The sequence below is a fragment of the Melanotaenia boesemani genome, chromosome 9 (genome assembly GCF_017639745.1).
Source record: "Melanotaenia boesemani isolate fMelBoe1 chromosome 9, fMelBoe1.pri, whole genome shotgun sequence".
Taxonomy (NCBI): Eukaryota; Metazoa; Chordata; class Actinopteri; order Atheriniformes; family Melanotaeniidae; genus Melanotaenia; species Melanotaenia boesemani.
In genome coordinates, this window is record NC_055690.1 from 17,738,718 (window position 1) to 17,751,892 (window position 13,175).

At 39.1% G+C, this 13,175-nt stretch overlaps 1 pseudogene; it reads right to left on the bottom strand.

Moving 5' to 3' along the window:
• Positions 1-15: 15 nt before the first annotated feature.
• Positions 16-9,958, bottom strand: LOC121646157 (annotated as a pseudogene).
• Positions 9,959-13,175: the final 3,217 nt, after the last annotated feature.

Sequence of the window (13,175 nt, forward strand, 5' to 3'; positions counted from 1 at the left end):
TGGGGTGACTTGGGTTCATGCTCCGGGATTGCTGCTGATTGCCTGGGTCTCTGGACTGCGCTCTTCTGCCTCTAGCCTCCATGGAAGCATGGTCACATTTGCACACTCATCTCTGTTCACTCCTGATTCCTCATACTCTGCATGCCGACACAGTCAATGAGTTGTCCATTAGTTTTTTACACAAGCTACTTTTGTTTAGGTTTATCTTATTTATTTATTTATGTTGTTGTAATACAGCTTGTTGTTGTTGTCTTCGTTATTTTAGGAACAGCTTAGTTTACATGTAAAAGCTGTAGGAAATTCAGTTTTTCTGTACAGGTGTAGCAGTTGGTTGTCTGGTGTTCAGTTGGATTGAAGGGTCGTTCCCTCTATCTACTGTATCTTTGTCTCCTCTTCCTTTTTTTTCACATTCCTTTATACTTTTCTTCATTACTGTACTTTCTTTTTCTGTCCCCTCCGGTCAGGTCCAGCAAGATTACATAAACAATTAAAGAAAAAAAAATTAGATTATCAAGAGGAGCCTCATACCCATAAAGCTCCTCTTGGCAAAGCAAATTAGTTCAGTACAACACCCTGTTGGTGTCGGTGCAGGGATGCATGGAAAACCTGGAGAATTGTGGCTCTCGAAGACCGATGTTGGCCACCCCTGCACTAGAGTGACTACATCTCTCCGCTGGCTTGGTAATGTCTTGGGATCCACCCGGACAAGCTGGCAAATTTGACTGGGGAAAGGGAAGTCTGGGTTTTCCTGCTTAGGCAGCTGCCCCCGTGGCCCGACCCTGGATACGGTAGAAAATGGATGGATGGATGGAAATATTTCAACATACATTTACTAAAAAGCACTCAGGTTTGTTATGTTAATACAGAAGAAATGTTCCCTTCAAAACGGTTTAACTATATAGAGGTTTATCAGTAAGGAGGCAGGTTGATAAAACAGAGGAGGGATCACAATAAAACCCTCACATGTGCAACTGACCCTACACATACAGACAACAATGCCATCCAAACCAGTAGGTACAAGACAGCCCACAACACACAGTGGAGAGATGCTATCACTAGGGGCCTTATTTATAAAGCTGGCGTAGGTACAAAAACCGGCGAACGTCAGTCTTTGACCACATAAGCTTGTGGAGATTCTCGCTGACGACAGTGCCCTAAACTCCATCACCTCTCCTTTTTTCTTTGTTTTTCTACCTAGTTACAGCACCGTTAAGACTTTTTCTTTAAATTTTCTTCTTTGTGGGTAGACACAACTGACTGTCTTACTTAAATGGGAACCTGGCTGTACCGTAATGTCTCTGTTTTCTCACATTTTTCCATTTAGCTGCAGATAACCTTAAATAGATGCCAATAGCCCATGCAAGTGAAATCACCACAGCTGTAGACGGCATGATTTCTCAATATTTCTAGGAACAGCTTGTCGCTCGTGCTTACGTAAAAGCCAGCGGCGACTACTGATGACCTATGTGGTTGTTGAAGGGGTGTCCAAATTCGTAAGGGTTGACTTTTCAGCCCTACCCCCATCAGCCAGGGATCAGATACCCTGCTAGGATAATAACCTGGCCAAAGTAGGAAGTTCAGACCACAGATGTTAAAACACAGAAGCTGTTCACCCTGCATTGAGGGTTCCACCCCAAATCTAGTGTCCAGGGGCTATGCACTAAGACAGCAAGACCAGGCAAACAAGGCGACATGGTCCTTATAGGTCTACCATGACACCAAGATTCCTGGTAGAAGACGTAGGCAAAAGTGTGGTAGAGGCATGCTGCACGCTTATGTGTGGCTGTAAGGAAGAATTGGCTGGACAGACAATATGCTCAGTCTTGGACAGATTTAGCTGAAGATGGTGATCCTTTATCCATGTGGAGATATCAGCAAGGCATACTGATATTCACATTGAGATGGTTGTGTCATCAGGTGGGAAGGAAAGGAAAAGCTGAGTGTCGTCTGCATAGCAGTGGTAGGAGAAGCCATGAGAGCTAATGACTGCACTGAGTGAGGAGATGTATAGTGAGAAGAGAAGAGAAGAGAAGAGAAGAGAAGAGAAGAGAAGAGGGCCAAGTACAGAGCCCTGATGCACCCCTGTTGCCAGCCCATGTGATCTGGACACTCCCCCTCGCCAAGATACTGTGAAGGATCTTCCTGTGAGGTAGGACATAAACCACGAGAGGACAGATCCTGAGATGCCAAGTTCCGAAAGTGTGGAGAGGAGGATCTAATGGTTGAATGTGTCAAAGGCAGTGGACAGGTCCAGCAGTATAAGGATTGAGGATTGACCAGCTGATCTAGCAAGCTGTAGGAAATCAGTAACTGAGAGGAAATTTTCAGTAGAGAGGCTTTGCCTATAGTCAGTCTGACATGTATCAAATAGGTTGTTGTCTCGAATGAAATGTGAGACCTGACTGAAGACAGCACGCTCTAGTAGTTTAGACATGAACGGAAGCAATGAGACTGGTTGGTAGTTTTCAACATGGGTTGGATTGAGTGCGGGCAGAAGGCAGAGGGATAGACGTCGGATTTAAGAGAGGAGTTGATAATATGGCTTAGTGCAGATTTGATTGTAGGTAGAATGCTCTGCAGGATGTTGGCAGGGACAGGATGAAGAGAACAGGTCGTGAGTTTTAAGCTGACTAGAAGTCTAGAGACTTCATCCTCATTTAGAGAGCAGAAAGAGCAGAGTGAGGCACCAGTAACTGGTTTGGGTAGGTTAAGTTGGTCAGGTTCAGTGAATTGGTAACTGATGGTTGCAACCTTTTCTGTGAAGTGGGAAGCGAACATTTCTGCAGTCAACATGGTGGGTGGCTGAGCCGGTTGTGGAGATAGAAGAGAGTTAAACACCATGAACAGTTGTCGTGTGTTGGGAGCATTGCAGATCTTGTTCTGAGAAAAGGCCATCTTGGCAGCCTTTAGGCTCGATGTGAAAAATGCAAGTTTTTATTCGGACAAGTCCGTGTGCTCCTTTGATTTGCGCCACTATTCTTTCTGCAGCCCTGAGTCTGGCTCTGCGATCCTATTCCTAGTCCTAGTCCTAGTCCTAGTCCTAGTAGAGTGTTTCTGTAGTCTCATTAATAGACAGTAAGGAGTCTGAGTGGGAAGGGAGGGTAGAGTAAACCTGATCAGACAGCTGTGTAGGTCTGAGGCATCTCAAGTTTCTGTGGTTTTTTTGGAGTTGCTTGAGTGATATGAGAAAGGAAGACAGAGAATTTAACCAGGAAGTGGTATGAGAGGTGTAGTGGGGTGACTGACAGGTCAGCTGTGGAGCAGTTTCTGGTTAGTGCCAAGTCAAGAGTATTGCCAGCTTTGTGTGTTGGAGGAGTCTGTACCTGTTTGAGACTGACAGAGTAGATGAGAGCCAGAAAGTCAGCTGTCTGTGATTTTGCCAATGTGAATGTTTATGTCTCTCATGACAATTAGCAGCGTGCCATCATCTGGAATGTAAGAGAGAATCATGTCCATTTCAGAGACAAACTCATCTATATTGCCTCCCGTAGGGTGGTAAATGACCAGAATGTATGCAGTGATAGGTGTAGAGACCTTTACTGTGTGGTACTCTAGTGATAGTGGACAGAGAGAAGTGAAGTTCCACTTTTGAGAAATAAGAATTTCCGTACCACCACCTCGTCCAGCAGAGTGAGGTAAATTCTGCATTTACAGACAGCTGGAGTAGCTGTGTTTTCTGGACGGATCAAGTTCTCAGTCAGGGCTAGAACCTGAATGTCTGAGAGATTTATCAATAAACTGATAAATTCTGTTTTGTTCACTGTGGACTGAGTTCCAGACTGAAGGTAACAGAGGATGTGGCTAATGTGGATGCCATTGGGTGACACATCTTAGTCTGTACCCATGTCTGACAGGGATAGGCTTGAAGCACATTGTGTGTTGATTTGGTTGTAAGAAGGTTATAGCTCGTGCCCTTGCTTGGGGTACACGTGCAGGTAGACTTGCAGATCTTTACCCTATGTGGTCTTAATCCAACGTGGACTGACACAATGGCTGACACCTATCTGATGCATGAACCATATGTGGAAAGTAACTAGAGCTGACACAACTAATTTCACTTTCCTTGATTGCAACTGGATGAAATTGCATCTTTCTGCTTAGAAAGAGCATCAGAGCATCTAAAAATAAAGATCAATGAATAAATGTAATATGTTTTACAACATTCCAGTTAATGATTGTGAAAACTGGAACAAAATCCTTACAAAAAAACTAAAGCACGTGAATCCTATTTTTCACTGACCCGCAACCTTGGCAAAGGATCAGGAACAACCCTTTTTCTACATTTGAGTTTGGGTTTATTTTTTAAACAAGTGATAGTGCATATTAATATACATTTATAATTTTAGTAAAGCGTATTTCCGTCCTTAGTCCCTTATAGTTACAAATGCAGGTCTCAGTCTGTTTAAGATGCCCATAGGCAGTGGTAGCAGTAACAGCTGCATGCACTCCACACACTTCACAGCATATTCCTAAGGCCCTGTCTGTAAGCAGTTTACTAAGTGTTAAAATGTGTATAAGGTTTAAAAAAACAGAAATGGAATAGAATGTAGAATAATGCCCCTTGGTAGGAGATTGTATTTTTATAGCAGCATCACAGAGACTGAACACAATTAACTAATTAAGAAATCAGAAACGATTCACAATATTGCACATGTAAAATATTACATGTTTGAACAACTGAATTTTGCACTTTGAGATTATTAATGATATTCTGATGGCTGCTGAATAACTTTTCTGCTACATTCAGTCCTTTATTGGCGAGTTCTGATACAAACTGGTTCAAACTGATACAGTTTGAAATTCCCTTAAATGAAATATGTCCACAACCACACAGAAACAACTTTTTATTTAGACAAAAATTTTCCACTGTAATGAGGTGTAGACTTATTTATTGACTTTCTTCCTTTCAAGATTTCAAGTTTCAAGATTTGTTTTTCTCTCTCATGATCTAACTTTTCTTTGTCTGTGATATTGGCTTTTTTCAGCAAGAAGTAAAAAGGATCCACAGGAGTGGACATAAATACAGGGGAAATCGGAGGTAAGATATCTATAACCAAATAATAATCTGTCATCTGATTACAAGATCAATTTTATATATTTTCTGTTTAGAGTGTACAGCAGCATCACCTTCAGTGGTCATTCATTTTTCAGACCATTTTGTTACGACGCTTTCATCCATATTAAATTGACTCAGACCCAAAAATAATAGGCCTTTTTTTAATAGTCTGTCTGAACTCACCAACAAATTTTCAGAGCATCTTTTTGATGTTATGTTTTATGTTGCAAGGTTATTCTTATTTCTGAAATGTAATCTGCAGGTTCACGTCTGTGCACAGCTCTGCAGTCACAAACTCAGTCTCACGGACAAATATATTTGTGGTCATAGGAGCCTGGAACATATACTATGAAAACATCAAAAGAGAATCAAAGTTGCCAGAAGACAATAAAACGGAAGAGGATCAGCCAAAGCCCTCAACAACAGAAGACATAGTGAGTTTACTAGCTTATGGATCGTTGACATGTTTTTAAAAAGTCTGCAGTGTTATCACTGGATACAATAACTGAAATGTGTTTTATGAACTGTGCATAAAGTTGTAGTTTCTGGCAATGCAGAAGAAAAAAAAACACATTATAAATGTGTTTGTTTTTTAATATAAACACTTAAAATGTGTTCTCATTAACCTACAGCTGTAAGTTACTATCAAAACTGATATCTAACAAATCTTTTCTTTTAAGCTTTTGAATTTGCGCTCATTTGTTGCTTGCTCCATCTTAACTGATTAAGAGTACAGATACCTTGAAGAGGAGGAGATGGACAGTAAGGACAAGGAAACAAGGAAAGTGTATCCACCTGAATGGAAGGCAACAAGGCTTAAAGAGATTTTAGAAAGGTGCCAGTGAAAACTTGTTGAGCTACGTAAGAAGTCATGCAGGATGGTGAACCACAGAGTGGCCAGTGGCATAGCCAGCATAAGACAGCCTCCAAGAGGCATCAACAGCATTTATTTGAAGTAAAACTGTTAATGTATTGTGTGTTAAATATATATATATATATATATATATATATATATATATATATATATGTTTCTTTTAAGTCTGATTTTTAATTCATTAGTGCAGTTATGTAAATGTGAAACATGCCTGATTTATTAGACTACTTTATAAACAGTTAATTTAATAATGCTATTTTATACTGTTTAATCTGACAATAAGTCATCTCATAAATGCTTAATGAAATTGTAATGTGTAATTTGGTCCAGCTAGTGATTTGTACGACATGATGATGGTACAGAAACCAAAATTAAAGACTGTAACAATTTAATTATGATTGTGATGTTGGAAAATGCCTGGGTGATTTTAAAATGTCTGATAAGTTACATCTTTTCCTAGAACTAGGTAACTAGGTTACAATGCCTGTCTACATGCTATTTTTTTGGGATCTACTTTGGTGCGTTTCCAGGAATATCTGAAAACAGGATCCATCAGGATCCATGCGGTGAAGATTTTCTTGGAAAATGCCTGATGCCTGGAGTTATAGCTACCCTAAACAACAGGTCCTGCTGAGATGTTAGGCTGTGTGCTTTGCAGTATTATGACATACTATGTTCTGCAGTACTGCCTATTTGGTGATAGGAATCCAGGTTTGGAGGACCAAAACTGTCAAAATGTCCCACCCTAAACAATGACATAAGAAACTTGCATAATTTGTATAATGACACAACATATAAAACTTTAATGTCATGTACTGAACATTACAACAACTAAGCACAATATGCAGTCCTACAATATGTTCTCATATACTACAACAAAATTTTACACACACACTTTTGTGTTACATTTTTTTCCCTATAACATGTTTCTTGGTATTTTTCTCTGGCTTCATCAATATAATGTAACATTTAGGTGCAAAAATACTAAACAATAAGCCAAATGATGATGACAGAATTGCAAATATTTCCACAGCCACAGTGAACTTTCCAGGAGAGCTGACATATGCTGGGATAAAAGTGATCCAGACAGCACAGAATATCAACATGCTAAATGTGATGAATTTGGCTTCATTAAAGTTATCAGGCAACTTTCTTGCCAGAAATGCAAGGACCAAACATATTACTGCAAGGATCCCTATGTATGCCAGCACTGCATAGAAAGCAGCATTGGATCCTGTGTTACATTCTAAAACTATCTTCTTATTGCTATACCTGAAAACCCTATCTGGCAAAGGTGGATTTAACCTGAGCCACAATATACAAATCACCACTTGAATCAAAGTGCAGGAGCAAACAATAATCCTTTGCTGAGCAGGACCAAACTTTCCTACAACTTTATTACCAGGCTGTGTTGCTCTGAAAGCTGTTACTACAACAATAGTTTTCCCCAAGATACAGGAAATGCAGAGTGCAAATGTCACACCAAAAGCAGTGTGGCGCAGCATGCATGTCCAGACTGTCGGTCTGCCTATGAAGGTGAGAGGGCAGAGACAACACAAGAAAAGAGAAAACAACAAGAAACAGCTGAGCTCTGAGTTGCTGGCTTTAACTACAGGAGTTTCTCTGTGGTGGATAAAAATGATCATTGTGATAATTGACAGGGAAGCCCCGAGCAAGGATACAACTGTGAGAGCAATTCCCATCGGCTCGTTGTATGTCAGAAACTCAATGGTTTTAGGAATGCACTCATCTTTCTTCTCATTGGACCAGTATTCCTGTGGACAGAGTGTGCATTTTGTTGCACCTGTTGAGGATAAACAAAGAAAAAAAAAACAGTGCATCTACAGATAATGTTTGCAAAACATCAAATCATAGATCCATGAAAATACTTTAAGGGGAGGAAAATCAATATATTCAAATACTGGATGGAGCACATGTTATGCTAAGTATAACACTTGAGTGTTAATGTTTGGTGTTCTAAGCACATCACCTGAGGAGTTAGATATAGTTCCTTCTGCACATGGAATGCAGTCAAAACAACATGCAGGTTTTCCTTTAATTTCAGCTTTTCTGGTTCCCGCTGGACAAACATTGGAGCACACTGATGTTGGGACCTGAAGGAAAAACAAGATTTAGCCTCTTGTAATAATCTTATTGTTCAACAGAGCACATAGAAATTAATTACATGCAAAAAAAGAAAAGATTAACTTTTCCTGGTTACCGTTTCTCCTTTCCTCCATACTATCTTTTCCTCCTGTATACTGAGCTTATAATCACCATTTTCAGCAGATGCAAAATGGCCCAATGTCACATGTTCTACCTGCCCATTTTTTAGCTGCCAATTAATAATGTCATATGAAGCAGGAGGGTCACCATTTTCATCAAAAAACACATGATCGCCAAACTGAGTCCTGAAGTTCACCGTGTTTAGGTGGTAAGCGACCTGTGAAAAAGGGAATTATGTGTTGGAAATTTAGAAAAGCTGTAGTACAGTTCATTTACAAACAGTTGCAAACTTTTTTTCCATCATTGAAAGTGTTTCCCACCTCTTTGGGCTGAATTTCTGACACATTCAAACATGGCCTTAATCCTTTTTCTCCTGCTGGTTGACAGAATACCAGCTGATGAAGGGCATGTGCAATAGCATAAACAGCTTTATACACATTATAGGACACTCTGAGCTGTGTGACATTGAAGAACACATCCTGGGAATTTATTAGTGTCTCATTGCCTGTGCATATCTTTGTTTTCTCTGCTTCTGTGTGCTTATCAGGTGAATCTGCTCTGCAGCCCACAATTATCTCCCAGAAATCATTCACAAATGCTGCACTTGGATCTTTATAGGGACTTATATTCATGAGAAATGGTTTAAGATTAGGGATAGCCATCTTTTGTATCATAAATCCTAAAGTTCCACCGAAAGCTTGGTACATTTCAGGTGTGGAAGGCTGAGGTGCTGTTATCCATGCCTCACTGGCAATCCACTGAATTCCTGTAATGTTCTGTTTCAGTACTTCCTTCATCAAAGGTGAAAAGTCACCCTCTGGAGTAAAAGCCAGAATTACTTTGACAGTTGATTGTTTGATCATTTCTACAACAGCCAGAATTTTGTCCATAGGGTATGTACGTAGAACAGTCCCAACAAAAGCAATACAAACCCCAAGCTTTTTAACTTCTTCAGTAAAAGCCAGAACCCCATTCCGTCCGTAATCATTAGCTGAATGTATGGCTCCAATCCATTCCCAACCAAAATGCTTGACCAGAGCTGCCAAAGCTTTTGCCTGAAAGTAGTCGCTGGGGATTGTCCGAAAAAAGGTTGGGTATTTAGCTCTGTCACTCAGGCAGGCACATGTTGAGAAATAACTTACCTAGAAAAAGAACCACAGAGCAGGTTTTACAGTGCAACAAAAAAGTATCTGCAGAAGTATTTAATGTCACAGAGCATGCAGTGCTAAAATTTCATCACTTACTACTGGTACTTCAAATGGTCCCAGGATTCCAGCCACAGCTATGGACTGAGATGATCCTGCCTCTGCAATGACAGCAGATATTGCTGGAGGACAGGGAGAAGATATTTCTATATCCTCTGTTGTACTGACCAGTGTTAGTGCTGCTCGTAAAGTATTTGTAGGAGATGAACATGAATTAACGATCCTATAACCAAGAGATATATTTGGGAGGAGAGCAGGATCTTTGTTTATTTCTTCAACTGCAAATATCATCATTTGGGTCCATCGAAAAGCTCGTAGATCAAACCTAAGAAGGTTTTGGTGATCGCTGTGTTATAAAATGACTGAGATACTGCTGTGCAACTCACATGGAAATAACAGAAAGTGTGTAGGACAAAAATAAAGTAACATGCATAGGAAAGTCACATAGATTAAAACTTACAGTGCACACTTTACTCCAGGAGGTTCTCTCTCAAATGTAGCTGTGCTGCCGATCTCTTTATTGAAAACTGGAAAAATTCCTCCTATCATAATGTCACCGTCTTTAAATAAACTTGGCATGTCAAATTTGCCAAAAAGTTCACAGCCAGTAACTGTTTTCATGTAGAGAACGCACAGGAATCCAAGAGTAGCTATTTGCATGTTTGTACTGCTTTATAAAATGAAGACAAGCTCACAGTTCTCCTGATATAATGAATCATGATCTTTCATCATGAAAGATTACTTTATTTCCCACAAGGCTCAGTGATAGCAGATTGGTGAGGTTTGCATTAAGGGGAGGCGACTGTAAAACAGACGCTGCCTATTGATTCTGATGAATCAAATAATATGGCACATAATAATAATGCTAGGAATAATAACATCACACATTAAATGCTGCAAGTTAAAAAAATGTTTAAATAGTGCATGGGTTTTATAATCACACACTTTCTTAATTTCATTTAAGCCTTGCCTATTAATTTACTAATTAATTTACAAACACATATTGTATTTTTTTTTTCTTCTTCTTTTTTGCCAATGATTGTGGACATTAGTTTTTAAATTAGAAGTAGGACTGGACAATGCTGCAAAATTTGGGTATCAATACGATCCAAGTAAATTTGAAAAAAAAAAAAAAAAAAAAAAAAAAAAAAAAAAAAAATATATATATATATATATATATATATATATATATATATATATATATATAAATATATTTGAGGATCGAAACTGAAAATCCAATGTTACGTTAAGAAACTTTTGTTTTTACTGGTGAAAGACTTGCCTTTGACAAAGTTCAATTATGTTCCCAGATGTTTGCGCCTGCCCTGCTCCTGTAAATAATCCTTCAAAAAATTCCTGATACAGGCAATATGACATCTTATTAAAGTACGGTGTACATTTTAGGACATCGTCGTAGTCAGAGTCAGGTGTCAGGTGTCAGGACAAAAGTCATCAGGTATCAGGAAAAAGTTGTCAGATGTCAGTGTCGGAGTCGGGAAAAAAGTTGTCAGAGTCGGAGTCAGAAAAAAAGTCGTCAGAAAAAAAGTTGTCAGAGTCGGAGTCAGAAAAAAAGTCGTCAGAAAAAAAGTTGTCAGACTCGAAGTGTGTCTCAAACCGTGCACTTACATGAGTGCACTGGAAGGTAGTGTGTAGTACGCACTAAGCACTACTTTCTGTAGTGCACACTATCCTGGTTAAGTGCTGATCCAAAGTGAGCACTAACGTTTTGCACTTACCAGTAGTGACGTACAGGATCGCAGGATCCTCCTCAGGCTGCACATGAATTAGAACGTATGCTTATTTATTTTAAGGTACATGACCTCCTACATGCTGCCTAATAGCAGCGCCGCTCCGTTAATGAACTTTTTTTTAGGACAATCCGTCCAAGTTCTTCCAAAATCTAAAATCATGTTAACATACGTGTTTGCATGTCATCATACTTTTATGCTATTAAATGCCTTTTAAAAGGCCTCATTTGTGAAACAAAGAACCGTGGCCTCCACTGTATTAATCTATCTCAGTAGATAACAATAGAAACCATCAGCACACGTTCATGTGTCTTTGGATGTCTCCCCCATACCTAAAGTGCAATTTAAAACACTAATAAAACAGCTTTTAAATATGCAAAGAAATCTTCACTGAATTAAAGTACGTTACATTATACATCTGTTTTCATTGGTGTTTACACTGATACCGTTCACGTCTGGCAACAGGAAACCGATTATACTAGAAATCATTTAAAATATGAAATGCAGTAATGAAGACGCTAAAACAGGAATGCAGAAAACATTTTATTTAAAATTTTGCCGCCTCCTCTTCTCCACAGCAACGTCCAAGCCCTCAGGTGCCTCAGTGCCACTGCTGGCTTAGTTTGATGCCACAGTGTTCTACGGTGAACACACAATGGCAGTTTATATAAAAGCAAACATTAATATATATATATATATGTACTTTATGGGTACTTTGCAGATGCTTATCTAAAGTGATGTACAATCAGCTATGGCTTAGTCAGAGGTACCATGGAAACCGGACGGTTCTCTAAACCAGCGATGTTTCCTAATCAGTTTTCAGATCAAGGACCATTTCGTTTACACCAGAGACCCCGCAGTGCTTAATCTGGAGGTTCAACAATCGAGAATAAACATACGGAACCTATAGCATTAATTATTTTTAACACTTGTAGCCCATCTACATCCGCAAATTCGGCTATAAAACTGCTAACATTTACGTTGCTAACTCTACTGCAGCCTCCAACAAATGATCAGATCCATAACTGTCATTGGGGATTGAAGAGATAAAAAGCATGCTGCAGTTTATATTAGAATTATGATTAAATAACTTCATACAACAGTAGAAAGCAGCCATCGCCTGCATTGCTTCAGCTGAGTCGGTAGTTGCCATTATTCAGCTTTGAAAAACCCGTTGAAAGTCCCTTCTCTTCCGCTAAGTCAGCAAGATGACTGAAATTTCTGTCAGTGCACTAAGCACTTAAATGTAGTGTTCGAAGTATAGAAGTGCGCGGTTTGAGACACACTTCGACTCCGACAACTTTTTTTCTGACAACTTTTTTTCTGACTCCGACTCTGACAACTTTTTTTCTGACGACTTTTTTCTGACTCCGACTCTGACAACTTTTTTTCTGACGACTTTTTTTCTGACTCCGACTCTGACAACTTTTTTCCCGACTCCGACACTGACATCTGACAACTTTTTCCTGATACCTGATGACTTTTGTCCTGACACCTGACACCTGACTCTGACTACGAGGATGTCCTAAAATGTACACCGTATTAAAGATATTATGCAAACTTGTTGCCTAAAAAAAATTTCAGATTTTTTTATTTTGAGCGATTGAGTACAATTAGCTAAAATGGTTTTAATTTGTTAAACTTTTATGAACTTGATCAATATCATTTTGCTGGAAGTACATGAGGTTGGGGGGGAAACAACTTAGTTTGATAAATTTCACATAAATTAGAAGAGATGCTGCGCAAAATGTTGGTTTAACTTTTAACCCACATGGTGGGGCTGCGTGGATCAGTACAGTAGAAAACAGAACAATACAGTAAAAACGGGCCTATTTCATGCACAGTTGCGTATTGTGATTAATCATAATTAATTCATTTGAAAGCTGTGATTAATGGGATTAAAAGTGTAATAAATTTGACAGCCTTAGTTATTTTACATTGTTCACAAACAAAAAATGCTTAAATGAAAATTTTTCAGTTTATTAATAATAAATGTTATATTTGATAAAAATATTTGTACTCCTTTTTTATTATGCCGATGTATAGTCCTCCAGGTCCAGTACCCC